General features: G+C 48.5%; 1 pseudogene across 1 annotated transcript in view; it reads left to right on the top strand.

Moving 5' to 3' along the window:
- Positions 1-12,375, top strand: part of LOC309552509 (DNA polymerase subunit gamma-2, mitochondrial-like) — an 87,500-nt pseudogene that overhangs the window by 44,670 nt on the left and 30,455 nt on the right. Inside the window, exon 7 of the transcript in view lies at positions 2,833-3,006. The product of the transcript in view is annotated as a DNA polymerase subunit gamma-2, mitochondrial-like (transcript). The remainder of the gene's footprint in view (positions 1-2,832; positions 3,007-12,375) is intronic.

Genomic DNA, 12,375 nt, shown 5'->3' with positions numbered 1-12,375 from the left:
TACGGGGCAGAGTGCAGCTGGCCTCTGCCCACCCTCAGAGGTAGATCTAGCGAGTCCGAGGGGTGACCTCAGTGAGCCGTTTCCCCAGCACTTGGACACTACCCCAGTGGTTATCCCCCCAGCAGAAGCGCTGGCTACGGGGCAGAGTGCCGCTGGCCTCTGCCCACCCTCACAGGTAGATCCAGCGAGTCCGAGGGGTGACCTCAGTGAGCCGTTTCCCCAGCACTTGGACACTACCCCAGTGTTTATCCCCCCGGCAAAAGCGCTGGCTACAGGGCAGAGTGCCCCTGGCATCTGCCCAGCATCAGAAAAAGAGTTGGATCCGGAGAGTCTGAGAGAGGATCCGCGTGAGCTGTTTTCCCAACAGCAGATATCCGCACCGGGAGTAGAGGAAGCAATTCTCCCTCCCCAAAAATTGGACACTACCCCAATGTTCATCCCCCCAGCAGAAGCGCTGGCTACGGGGCAGAGTGCCGCTGGCCTCTGCCCACCCTCACAGGTAGATCCAGCGAGTCCGAGGGGTGACCTCAGTGAGCCGTTTCCCCAGCACTTGGACACTACCCCAGTGTTTATCCCCCCGGCAAAAGCGCTGGCTACAGGACAGAGCACTGATGGTCTCTGCCCAGCATCAGAACCAGAGATGAAGAATCCGGGAGACAGTCCCTGCAAGATATCTTCTCAGCGGCTGGTAACTACACCAGGAGAAAAGCAAGTACCGTTTTCTCCCCAAATGCATAGCCCTACCAGCCTCCATTCCCTACCAGCGGAAGTGCTGGCATCAGGGCAGAGGATTATTCAGCTCCCCCCAATATCTGCAACCCAGCCCCGGATCAGAGGAGTGCAGACAGCTGTTCCCACTCTGCAGCGGCTGTTTTTATTCATGGGAGACACTATGTGCAATTTTGCTCCCCAGCGCCAGAGTCATACTTTTACTTTTCCTGGTTGCCTGGGGTGGAAGTTTGTGACTAACGCAGGTCCAGACCAGTTGAGGGTCAGGAACCTCGTTAGTCTGTTTTTAAAAGGGGAGACATGTGACAGAACCCACTGTCACTGTGTGTTTTGGAGGGGACTGTGCGCAAGCCTCCTACTGACAGACTATGGGCCAGAAGCTACTGGAGTTTGGCACTGCAGCCTTTTGACTTTACCGTCCACTACTGCCCTGGGAAGCAAAACGGCAACGCCGACAAATTATCCAGGCAGACAGACATTGACTCTTTGGGACTTGTTACCTGACTAACTCAGGCACAGACCAGTTGGAGGTCTAGTACCTGGATTAGTCTACCTTTGGGGGGAAGAGATGTGACGGTACTAACCATCACTATGGGTGATGGATCACCCTGTCCCTGGATTGTAAACCCCTTTGTGTCATTTTCTTATGAGTTTGGGACATTGCATTTTATTTTCCCTTTATTCATCCTCTGAACAACTGACTCATGGCATTGAGTTAATGTAATGTAATGTTACAACCCATCCCCCCCCCCTCCTGTTTCTGTGTCTAATTGTGTGGACAATGGTCTGAGCTGGAGACATTTCTCCGCAGGGGGTGTGTATTAAGAGACTGTTTCAATGTAAAAATGTTCAGTTCCCAATGGCTTGCTCCTTGTCCCCTTCCCCCTCTGTGGCCAGGCTAAAGGGAGTTTCCCTAACTGTGTGTAAAACTGTGTCTTGGAATGTAATAAACAGTTTAAGCTCTGCATGGTTAACCCTCAACACCTGTGTGGATTGTCTCGTGATTGAGGGGTTAAGGGCTGGATATGGCTTCTCCGCAGGCTGTGGGTGCATTTGGAAGACAGGAGACACAGGTCCGGCGGATGTGCTCAGCTGGGGTACTAAGATCCGTTACAGATCCTAACACATTACCCAGTAGTTACCACTATAGATCCTAACACATTACCCAGTCCATACCAGTATAGATCCTAACACATTACCCAGTCCATACCAGTATAGATCCTAACACATTACCCAGTCCATACCAGTATAGATCCTAACACATTACCCAGTCCATACCAGTATAGATCCTAACACATTACCCAGTCCATACCAGTATAGATCCTAACATATTACCCAGTCCACACCAGTATAGATCCTAACACATTACCCTGTCCATACCAGTATAGATCCTAACACATTACCCAGTCCATACCAGTATAGATCCTAAAACATTAGCCAGTCCATACCAGTATAGATCCTAACGCATTAGCCAGTCCATTCCAGTATAGATCCTAACGCAATAACCCAGTCCATACCAGTATAGATCCTAAAACATTAGCCAGTCCATACCAGTATAGATCAACACATTACTGAGTCCATACCAGTATAGATCCTAACACATTACCCAGTCCATACCAGTTGAGATCCTAACACTTTACCCAGTCCATACCAGTATAGATCCTAACACATTACCCAGTCCATACCAGTATAGATCCTCATACATTACCCAGTCCATACCAGTATAGATCCTAACACATTACCCAGTCTATACCAGTATAGATCCTAACACATTACCCAGTCTATACCAGTATAGATCCTAACACATTACCCAGTCTATACCAGTATAGATCCTAACACATTACCCAGTCTATACCAGTATAGATCCTAACATATTACCCAGTCCATACCAGTATAGATATCCATCATGATATTTTTCCCCATTGAGATCTGAGGTGTTTTCAAAGTGTTGCTTTAATATTTTTTGAGCAGTGTATGTATGTATATATATATATATATATATTATAAAATGTATTTTTACATATGACCAAATGCTGAGAAAGCATGCCTGGACCTGACTGTACGGTGCTATTTTCTCACCCCTCCCCCCCCCTCTGTGTCCAGTTTGCTCAGTTGCCGTTCAGATTCAGCAGCGGTGACCACCCTGACGAAGACGGAAGGAAAATGACCCTCATCCAGTACGACTTCCCCTGGGGCAAGGAGCCAATTGAACGCCTCGGCAGCCTAGATGACTCCGCCCTCACCCAGATGCACCGTGGGCCCATCGCTCATCTTCAGGTATGTCACACCGACTACACGCAGAATCAATCAATCAATGTCATTTCCAATCCTTTTACTTGCAGCGATCATTAAAGGGCAACTCCCAGTTTCGTGGGGAAAAAATTTAGTAAAAAAAAATAATATATAGAATTGTGACAGTAGTTATATTGTAATTGTATGTTCTTAACCACTTCCGCCCCGGAAGATTTTACCCCCTTAATGACCAGGCCCTATTTTGCAATTTCGGCACTGCGTTACTTCAACGGACAATTGCGCGGTCGTGCGATGCTGTACCCAAACTAAATTGACGTCCTTTTTTTCCCCACAAACAGAGCTTTCTTTTGGTGGTATTTGACCACCTGTACGATTTTTATTTTTTACACTAATAAAACAAAAAGAGCGACAATTTTGAAAAAAATATTTTTTTCACATTCTGCTATATAACATTCCAAAAAAAATTTAAAAAATGTAAATTTTTTTTTACATTTTAGGCCAATTTTTCTGCTACATATTTTTAGTAAAAAAAATGAAATAAGCGTATTTTGATTGGTTTGCGCAAAATTTATTGCATTTACTAACTAAGGGTAAGATTTATGTCATTTTTGTTGTTGTGGTGTTTTTTTTTTTTTTACTAGTAATGGTGGTGATCTGCGATATATTTTTTTTTTTTTTTTTGCGGGACTGCGACATTGTGGCGGACAGATCGGACCCCTGACTGACATTTTTGACACTTTTGGGGGGACCAGTGACATTACTACAGCTAAAAATATGCACTGTTACTGTAATAATGACTTTGACAGGGAAGGGGTTAACCTTGTTGGTGATCAAGGGGTTAAATGTGAGCCCAGGGGAGTGATTCTAACTGTGGGGGGGGGCGTGGCTTGTGAAATGATCATAGAGACATGTGATCCTATATAGAAGGATCACAGGAGCTCTGTGATCATTCCAGGGAGAAGAACGGTCAGCTGTGTTTACAACATCCGACCGTCCTTCTCTCTCAGCGGGGAGCGATCGCGGGTGTCAGACGGCAATCCGAGGTGGCAATCTGAGGCGCCTGCCCGCGGTATCGGCTTCTCCGCTGACGAGCGGGGGCGGGAGCGCGCCGCCAGTGGCACACGCTCGCCCCCTAGACTCCCCAGAGCAAGCGCCGTACATGTACGGCGATTTGCCTGGAAGCGGCTGCCTGCCCGTAGTACATCTGCGTCGGGCGGTCGGCAAGCAGTTAAAAATGACCTTTCCGTTTTTAATCTGCAGTTGCTGTAATTTTCTGTAAAATGCAATATGGCCACCTGGAGGCGCTGTGTACACATATAGACAGAGCGCAATTTCCTGCTGGTGTGATTGGCTCGGTGATTTTCCCAGAAGTCTGCACTGAGATACAATTCAGATTTTTGGGCATCACATTTTTGGTGAGATACTCCGAATAGGAAATCACGTCTACAGGGATGCAGACCCTGCCACTTTCTTCATTAAAGCCCTGCAGGTGCAGCAGCTGATTGATAATTATAAAGTCACTCCCATTCACATTCACTTTGCACATGGACACAGAGGAACAAACAATGATTTCTTCAGAATAACAAAAGGAAGGAATCTACAACAAGGTTTGCTACAATCCCTGCAATGTACAGAGATCACCCAAGGGGGGGGGGGGGGTTCTTCTCAACAAAAGTGGAGTTATTCGTTAACCACTTGCCGACCGCCCCAAGTACATATACTGCGGCGGTCAGCCCCCCCCCCCCCCGGGCAAAGTGACGTATGGGTACATCACTCGCCCGCGATCCAATAGGGGGCGAGAGCGCGTCGCGGAGGCGCGCTCCCGCTCGTTCACTGCCATCCCAGTGCGATTGACCAGCGGCTCCGATGTCCACTGGCCATTCTCGATCTCCCGCTGGAGACGGAGAAAGGCAGGCGGCTGATGTAAACAAAGCCGTCTGTCATTCTCCCTGATGTAACTGTAGAGATCATATGATCCTCCTATGTAGGATCGTATGTCTCTGTGGTTACATCAAAAGCCACGCCCCTTTACAGTTAGAAGCACACCCCTAGGGACACACTTAACCCCTTGATCTCTAATAAAGTTAACCCCTTCCCTGCCAGTGTCATTTTTACAGTAACAGAGCATATTTATAGCACTGATTACTGCAGTAATGTCACTGGTACCCCCAAAAGTGTCAAAAATGTCTGCCGCAATGTCGCAGCCCCACAAAAAAAAATCGCAGATCGCCGCCATTACTAGTTAAAAAAAAAAAACAATAAAAATGACAAAAATCTTTCCCGTAGTTAGTAAACGCAATAACTTTTGCGCAAACCAATCAAATTACGCTTATTGCGATTTTTTCACCAAAAATATGTAGCAGAAAACAAATTGGCCTAAAATGTTAAAAAAATTTTATTTTTTTTATTTTTTTTTTTTTGGGGGGGGGGGGGATTTCATATAAAAAAAATGTGAAAAAATATTGTTGTTTTTTCAAAATTGTCGCTCTTTTTTTGTTTATAGCGCAAACAGTAAAAATCGCACAGGCGATCAAATACCACCAAAAGAAAGCTATGTTTGTGGGACAAAAAGGACGTCAATTTCATTTAGGCACAGCGTCGCACGTCCGCGCAATTGTCCGTTAAAGTCACGCAGTGCCAAATCGCAAAATAGAGCCTGGTCTTTGAGCAGCCAAATCCTCCGGGGCTTAAGTGGTTAAAATATTCCCTGGTGATCCTGCCATATAAGACATTTCCTGGTATGGGGTGACAACGCTCTGTCCCTGTCCCCCAATTGTGCTCTTGCGTTGTCGTACAAGCTTAGTATGGCTTTTTCAGCGCAAAGTCCAGTGTTGTCAACATCAGGAAACTGATGCCAGGCAGCCATCACTGGACTGTGTATAATTGTGAAGTGGCTACATAGAGGCTGCAGGAGATCAGCAGGACGTAATGGAATAGTTTATAATGCGCAGAGCAAACTGAGGAACAGCGCTGAGATCATGGCAGTGGAGTGGCTTAGTGGTTAGCACTTCTGCCTTGCAGCACTGGTATCCTCAGTTCAGATCCTGTCCATGACAATGCAAAGGAAATGCCGTCCACTCAGAGTCCACATCGGCACCCCCTGGAAGTCTGTCACACTGTGTATGTGTAAGCCTAGTCTGTACATTATACACAGGCAGTACAGGGGTCTCCTTTGTGATTCTCTCCATGTTACCACAAGGTGGCACTAATCTTACATTTTTGCAATATTGGAGTTTGATTGCGGAAAGATCGGATTTGCTTTCCAATAGACTGACATTAGGAATGCAGGAAGACGGTCTACGGGGGGAGGGGTACTCATGGGGTCCTTACTAGTTTTCTGCACTTTAGCATTCCTGACAAGTTCCACTCCACCTGCTTGTCCCTCCAATTTTTAATGGTTTAACCTGAAAATCAATCCCATAAACTGGTGAGATGAGGCCACTAGATGAGAAAGTTTCATGATAATGTTATTTCCTGCGCACGTGCGTGTTTATTAATTATTGTTAATTGGGTTCTCCTGGTGTGCAAGCAGGGCTGTTGTGTCTCTCTAGTGTGCATTTGCCGTTTTTGCACCATTCTAGTGTGCTTGCACAGGTATTGTGTTCCTATAGCATGCATGAATATGTCCTTCTGGAGCGCATGTGCGGTTTTTGTGTCCCTCTGGAGCGCATGTGCGGTTATTGTGTCCCTCTAGTGCCCATGTGCGGTTATTGTGTCCCTCTAGTGCCCATGTGCGGTTATTGTGTTCCTCTAGTGCCCATGTGTGGATATTGTGTCCCTCTAGTGCCCATGTGCGGTTATTGTGTCCCTCTAGTGCGCATGTGCGGATATTGTGTCCCTCTAGTACCCATGTGCGGTTGTGTCCCTCTAGTGCACATGTGCGGTTATTGTGTCCCTCTAGTGCTCATGTGCGGTTATTGTGTCCCTCTAGTGCCCATGTGTGGATATTGTGTCCCTCTAGTGCGCATGTGCGGTTATTGTGTCCCTCTGGTGCGCATGTGCAGTTATTGTGTCCCTCTGGTGCGCATGTGCGGTTATTGTGTCCCTCTAGTGCGCATCTGCGGTTATTGTGTCCCTCTAGTGCGCATGTGCGGATATTGTGTCCCTGTAGTACCCATGTGCGGTGGTGTCCCTCTAGTGCCCATGTGCGGTTATTGTGTCCCTCTAGTGCGCATGTGCGGTTATTGTGTCCCTCTAGTGCGCATGTGCGGTTATTGTGTCCCTCTAGTGCCCATGTGCGGTTATTGTGTCCCTCTAGTGCACATGTGCGGTTATTGTGTCCCTCTAGTGCCCATGTGCGGTTATTGTGTCCCTCTAGTGCCCATGTGCGGTTATTGTGTCCCTCTAGTGCACATGTGCGGTTACTGTGTCCCTCTAGTGCGCATGTGTGGATATTGTGTCCCTCTAGTGCCCATGTGCGGTTATTGTGTCCCTCTAGTGCACATGTGCGGTTATTGTGTCCCTCTAGTGCGCATGTGCGGTTATTGTGTCCTTCTAGTGCCCATGTGTGGATATTGTGTCCCTCTAGTGCCCATGTGCGGTTATTGTGTCCCTCTAGTGCCCATGTGCGGTTATTGTGTCCCTCTAGTGCCCATGTGCGGTTATTGTGTCCCTCTAGTGCGCATGTGCGGTTATTGTGTCCCTCTGGTACGCATGTGCGGTTATTGTGTCCCTCTAGTGCGCATGTGCGGATATTGTATCCCTCTAGTGCCCATGTGTGGATATTGTGTCCCTCTAGTGCGCATGTGCGGTTATTGTGTCCCTCTGGTGCGCATGTGCGGTTATTGTGTACCTCTAGTGCGAATGTGCGGATATTGTGTCCCTCTAGTGCCCATGTGTGGATATTGTGTCCCTCTAGTGCGCATGTGCGGTTATTGTGTCCCTCTGGTGCGCATGTGCGGTTATTGTGTCCCTCTAGTGCGCATGTGCGGATATTGTGTCCCTCTAGTGCACATGTGCGGTTATTGTGTCCCTCTAGTGCGCATGTGCGGATATTGTGTCCCTCTAGTACCCATGTGCGCTTGTGTCCCTCTAGTGCACATGTGCGGTTATTGTGTCCCTCTAGTGCGCATGTGCGGTTATTGTATCCCTCTAGTGCCCATGTGTGGATATTGTGTCCCTCTAGTGCGCATGTGCGGTTATTGTGTCCCTCTGGTGCGCATGTGCAGTTATTGTGTCCCTCTGGTGCGCATGTGCGGTTATTGTTTCCCTCTAGTGCGCATGTGCGGTTATTGTGTCCCTCTGGTGCGCATGTGCGGTTATTGTGTCCCTCTGGTGCGCATGTGCGGTTATTGTGTCCCTCTAGTGCGCATCTGCGGTTATTGTGTCCCTCTAGTGCGCATCTGCGGTTATTGTGTCCCTCTAGTGCGCATGTGCGGATATTGTGTCCCTGTAGTACCCATGTGCGGTGGTGTCCCTCTAGTGCACATGTGCGGTTATTGTGTCCCTCTAGTGCTCATGTGCGGTTATTGTGTCCCTCTAGTGCCCATGTGTGGATATTGTGTCCCTCTAGTGCTCATGTGCGGTTATTGTGTCCCTCTAGTGCGCATGTGCGTTTATTGTGTCCCTCAATTTTGTGTGGGGTGGATGTAGTACCCTCCTAGGTACGTGCTAGGTTGGTAAAAGCTTAGCAGCTCTATCTGCTTATCAGGGGAGCCCGATTGTTAGTTCTGCCGGTTGCATGTGTCCAGGGTGTGATTCATTTGGGCTGAGGGAGTGTCCCCGCTGTATCCAATGGGAGAGCCTGTTGGACAGTGGAGGAAACCCAGCCAGTGACACACAGGCTTTTGTGGCTGTCCCAATGGGTTGGCAAAACAGTGGTGCATTCTGGGATAGGTCATAAAAGCCGGGGGCACATGTGACAGGGTGTCTTTGGGCAGGAAGTCAGGTCCCAGGAGGAGGGTGACGGTTGTCAGCAAGGAAGGTGGTCACAGGCGGTCGGCCTAGTGGACCAAGTGTGTGATGCTGAGCCAGGAGGGCCAGGATACTGACGAGTGGAGCTGAAGGCAGAGCAACCCAGGGAAAAACAGTGTCCTTGAGTATTGGGAAGCTTGCCAGGGGTCTGCCCAGTAAGGGGACCACTCCAGTGGAGAGTCAGTGGACAAGGGCTAGCATGCATGGGAAGTGAGAAAGGGGGTGCTAGGTTAGGACCCTGAAGAGGAATTCATTCAGGAACATATCTTTTACTTCACAAGGTGAAGTGGCAAGGTGAAGCAGCGGCCTTGCCGCACACACTACAGTCAGTTTTCCTCAGAAATTGTGCATAGTTCAAGTTGGAGTATCCCACTCATCCCTTCTCCCATCCAAGTTCTAAAATTAAACACAAAAACCAAATTCCCTTGACTGTTCATTGTCTGAGCCAAGTCATAAAGTGATAAGTTTTACAGACTGTTGCTATGGGTAACCCAGGGGAATCCACACTGAGCAGCTCCCTAGGGGGGCAGTGCTACAGATATTCGGGGGCTCATTGAAGGGGGCAACTGATAGATGAATATTTGATATCTGATATTCTGATTGGGATTTTGGATTTCTAGGAGCACTGTTACGGGAACACCTGATGTAAGGGGGCACTGTTATGGGGACACCTGATGTAAGGGGGCATTGTTATGAGAACACCTGATGTAAGGGGGCACTGTTATGGGAATACCTGATGTAAGGGGGCACTGTTATGGGAACACCTGATGTAAGGGGGCACTGTTATGGGAACACCTGATGTAAGGGGGCATTGTTATGAGAACACCTGATGTAAGGGGGCACTGTTATGGGAACACCTGATGTAAGGGGACATTGTTATGAGGACACTGGATGTAACGGGGCACTGTTATGGGGACACCTGATGTAAGGGGACACTGTTATGAGGACACCTGATGTAAGGGGACACCTGATGTAAGGGGACACTGTTATGAGAACACCTCATGTAAGGGGGCACTGTTATGGGGACAACTGATGTAAGGGGGCACTGTTATGGGGACACCTGATGGGGACACCTGATGTAAGGGGACACAATTATGAGAACACCTGATGTAAGGGGACACTGTTATGAGGACACCTGATGTAAGGGGACATTGTTATGGGAACACCTGATGTAAGGGGACACTGTTATGGGAACACCTGATGTAAGGGGACACTATTATGAGGACTCTGGATGTAAGGGGACACTGTTATGGGAACACCTGATGTGAGGGGGCACTGTTTTGGGGACACCTGATGTAAGGGGGCACTGTTATGGGAACACCTGATGTAAGGGGGCACTGTTATGGGGACACCTGATGTAAGGGTACACTGTTATGAGGACACTGGGTGTAAGGGGACACCTGATGTAAGGGGGCAGGCACTGTTATGGGAACACCTGATGTAAGGGGGCACTGTTATGAGAACACCTGATGTAAGGGGGCACTGTTATGGGGACACGTGATGTAAGGGTACACTGTTATGAGGACACTGGATGTAAGGGGACACCTGATGTAAGGGGGCAGGCACTGTTATGGGAACACCTGATGACAGGGGACACTGTTATGGGAACACCTGATGTAAGGGGACACTGTTATGAGAACACCTGATGTAAGGGGGCACTGTTATGGGAACACCTGATGTAAGGGGGCACTGTTATGAGAACACCTGATGTAAGGGGGCACTGTTATGAGAACTCCTGATGTAAGGGGGCACTGTTATGAGAACACCTGATGTAAGGGGGCACTGTTATGGGAACATCTGATGTAAGGGGGCACTGTTATGAGAACACCTGATGTAAGGGGGCACTGTTATGAGAACACCTGATGTAAGGGGGCACTGTTATGAGAACACCTGATGTAAGGCGACACTGTTATGGGAACACCTGATGTAAGGGGACATTGTTATGGGAACACCTGATGTAAGGGGACACTGTTATGAGGACACTGGATGTAAGGGGACACTGTTATGAGAACACCTGATGTAAGGGGGCACTGTTATGGGAACACCTGATGTAAGGGGACACTGTTATGGGGACACCTGATGTAAGGGGGCACTGTTATGGGGACACCTGATGTAAGGGGACACTGTTATGAGAACACCTGATGTAAGGGGGCACTGTTATGGGAACACCTGATGTAAGGGGGCACTGTTATGTGGACACCTGATGTAAGGGGGCACTGTTATGTGGACACCTGATGTAAGGGGGCACTGTTATGGGGACATCTGATGTAAGGGGGCACTGTTATGAGGACACTGGATGTAAGGGGACACCTGATGTAAGGGGGCACTGTTATGGGAACACCTGATGTAAGGGGGCACTGTTAAGGGGACACTGGATGTAAGGGTACACCTGGTATAAAGGGGTACCTTGATTGGGGTAACTGACCTAAGACAATATTCTGATGGGGCATCTGATATGTGGTGGCAACTGATATATGAAGGTACTCTGATTGGGGTTCTTGATTTATGGGGAACTCAAATGAAGACACCTGATGTGAAGTGGTTCTATTTTCTTTCACTTGAAATATGGATGTGATTGGCCTACTTTTATGTTTTATTAAATAGTTATTTATTTGTCTTCCATCTTGTTTCTGGTAAAGATAGTTGTTTGTGGAAGGGCAGAATAAAAGGGCACAGCCAGTGAAGGTGGAAGAATAGGAATGATCACAGAATGGAGAAGAGGAGTCCCCGAAAGGCAGAATCCGGGGCTCAGAGAAGACCGGTCACCATGAACAGATCCAAGGGCAAGACACCACTGGAAGCTCTGAGGATCAGAACTAATCAGCTGCACTGGTCGGAGGTAAAGTCTAATCTATTAAAATGTCTTTGCTACAAGTCACCCCCCAGTATCTGCTGATACCCCAGACCACCCCCCAGTTTGATCCATTTACACTTCAGTTCATTCTCCAGTATATTTGGACAATATCACAGGTCATACTCCATTCTACCAATACTCCAGTCCACCCTCTGGATCAGGATCATCAATAGGGGGGTACAGGCAGGGCTCGAGTCCTGCAGGAATGCCGTTCCCTTTAGCAGCTGTGTCCTGCAGGACTGCCCTTTCAAAAAGGAAAAACTGTGCTGCCCCCCCCCCCCCAAACCACCACTGTCAGAAGAGGGCTCTGTTTCCTGCCCATTCTCCCTCCTGTCAGCATTGGGGAAGAGAATGCAGAGAATCGGGGCGGCTGTGTCTCACACTGTTCTGGCAAGCGCTGCTCCCGAGAACACAGCAGCACGAGGAGGAGGAGAGGCTCTTCTCCCCCCACGCCTCCTCCTCCTCCTGCTGCTGCTGTGTTCTTGGGAGAGGCGCTTGCTAGCACAGCCACTCACTATATATCTTTCCTCTCCTATTGGCAAGAGGAAAAAAAAAAGAAGCAGAGAGGATGGTGGGACATGTTGTCCCGAGGACTGGGGGAAACTGCAGCCCCCAGCATGACCAGC

The sequence above is a fragment of the Pelophylax lessonae genome (assembly GCF_965119305.1).
Source record: "Pelophylax lessonae genome assembly, chromosome: 4".
Taxonomy (NCBI): Eukaryota; Metazoa; Chordata; class Amphibia; order Anura; family Ranidae; genus Pelophylax; species Pelophylax lessonae.
Note: the sequence above shows the minus strand (reverse complement) of the source record. Positions and strands in the feature narration are given on the sequence as shown.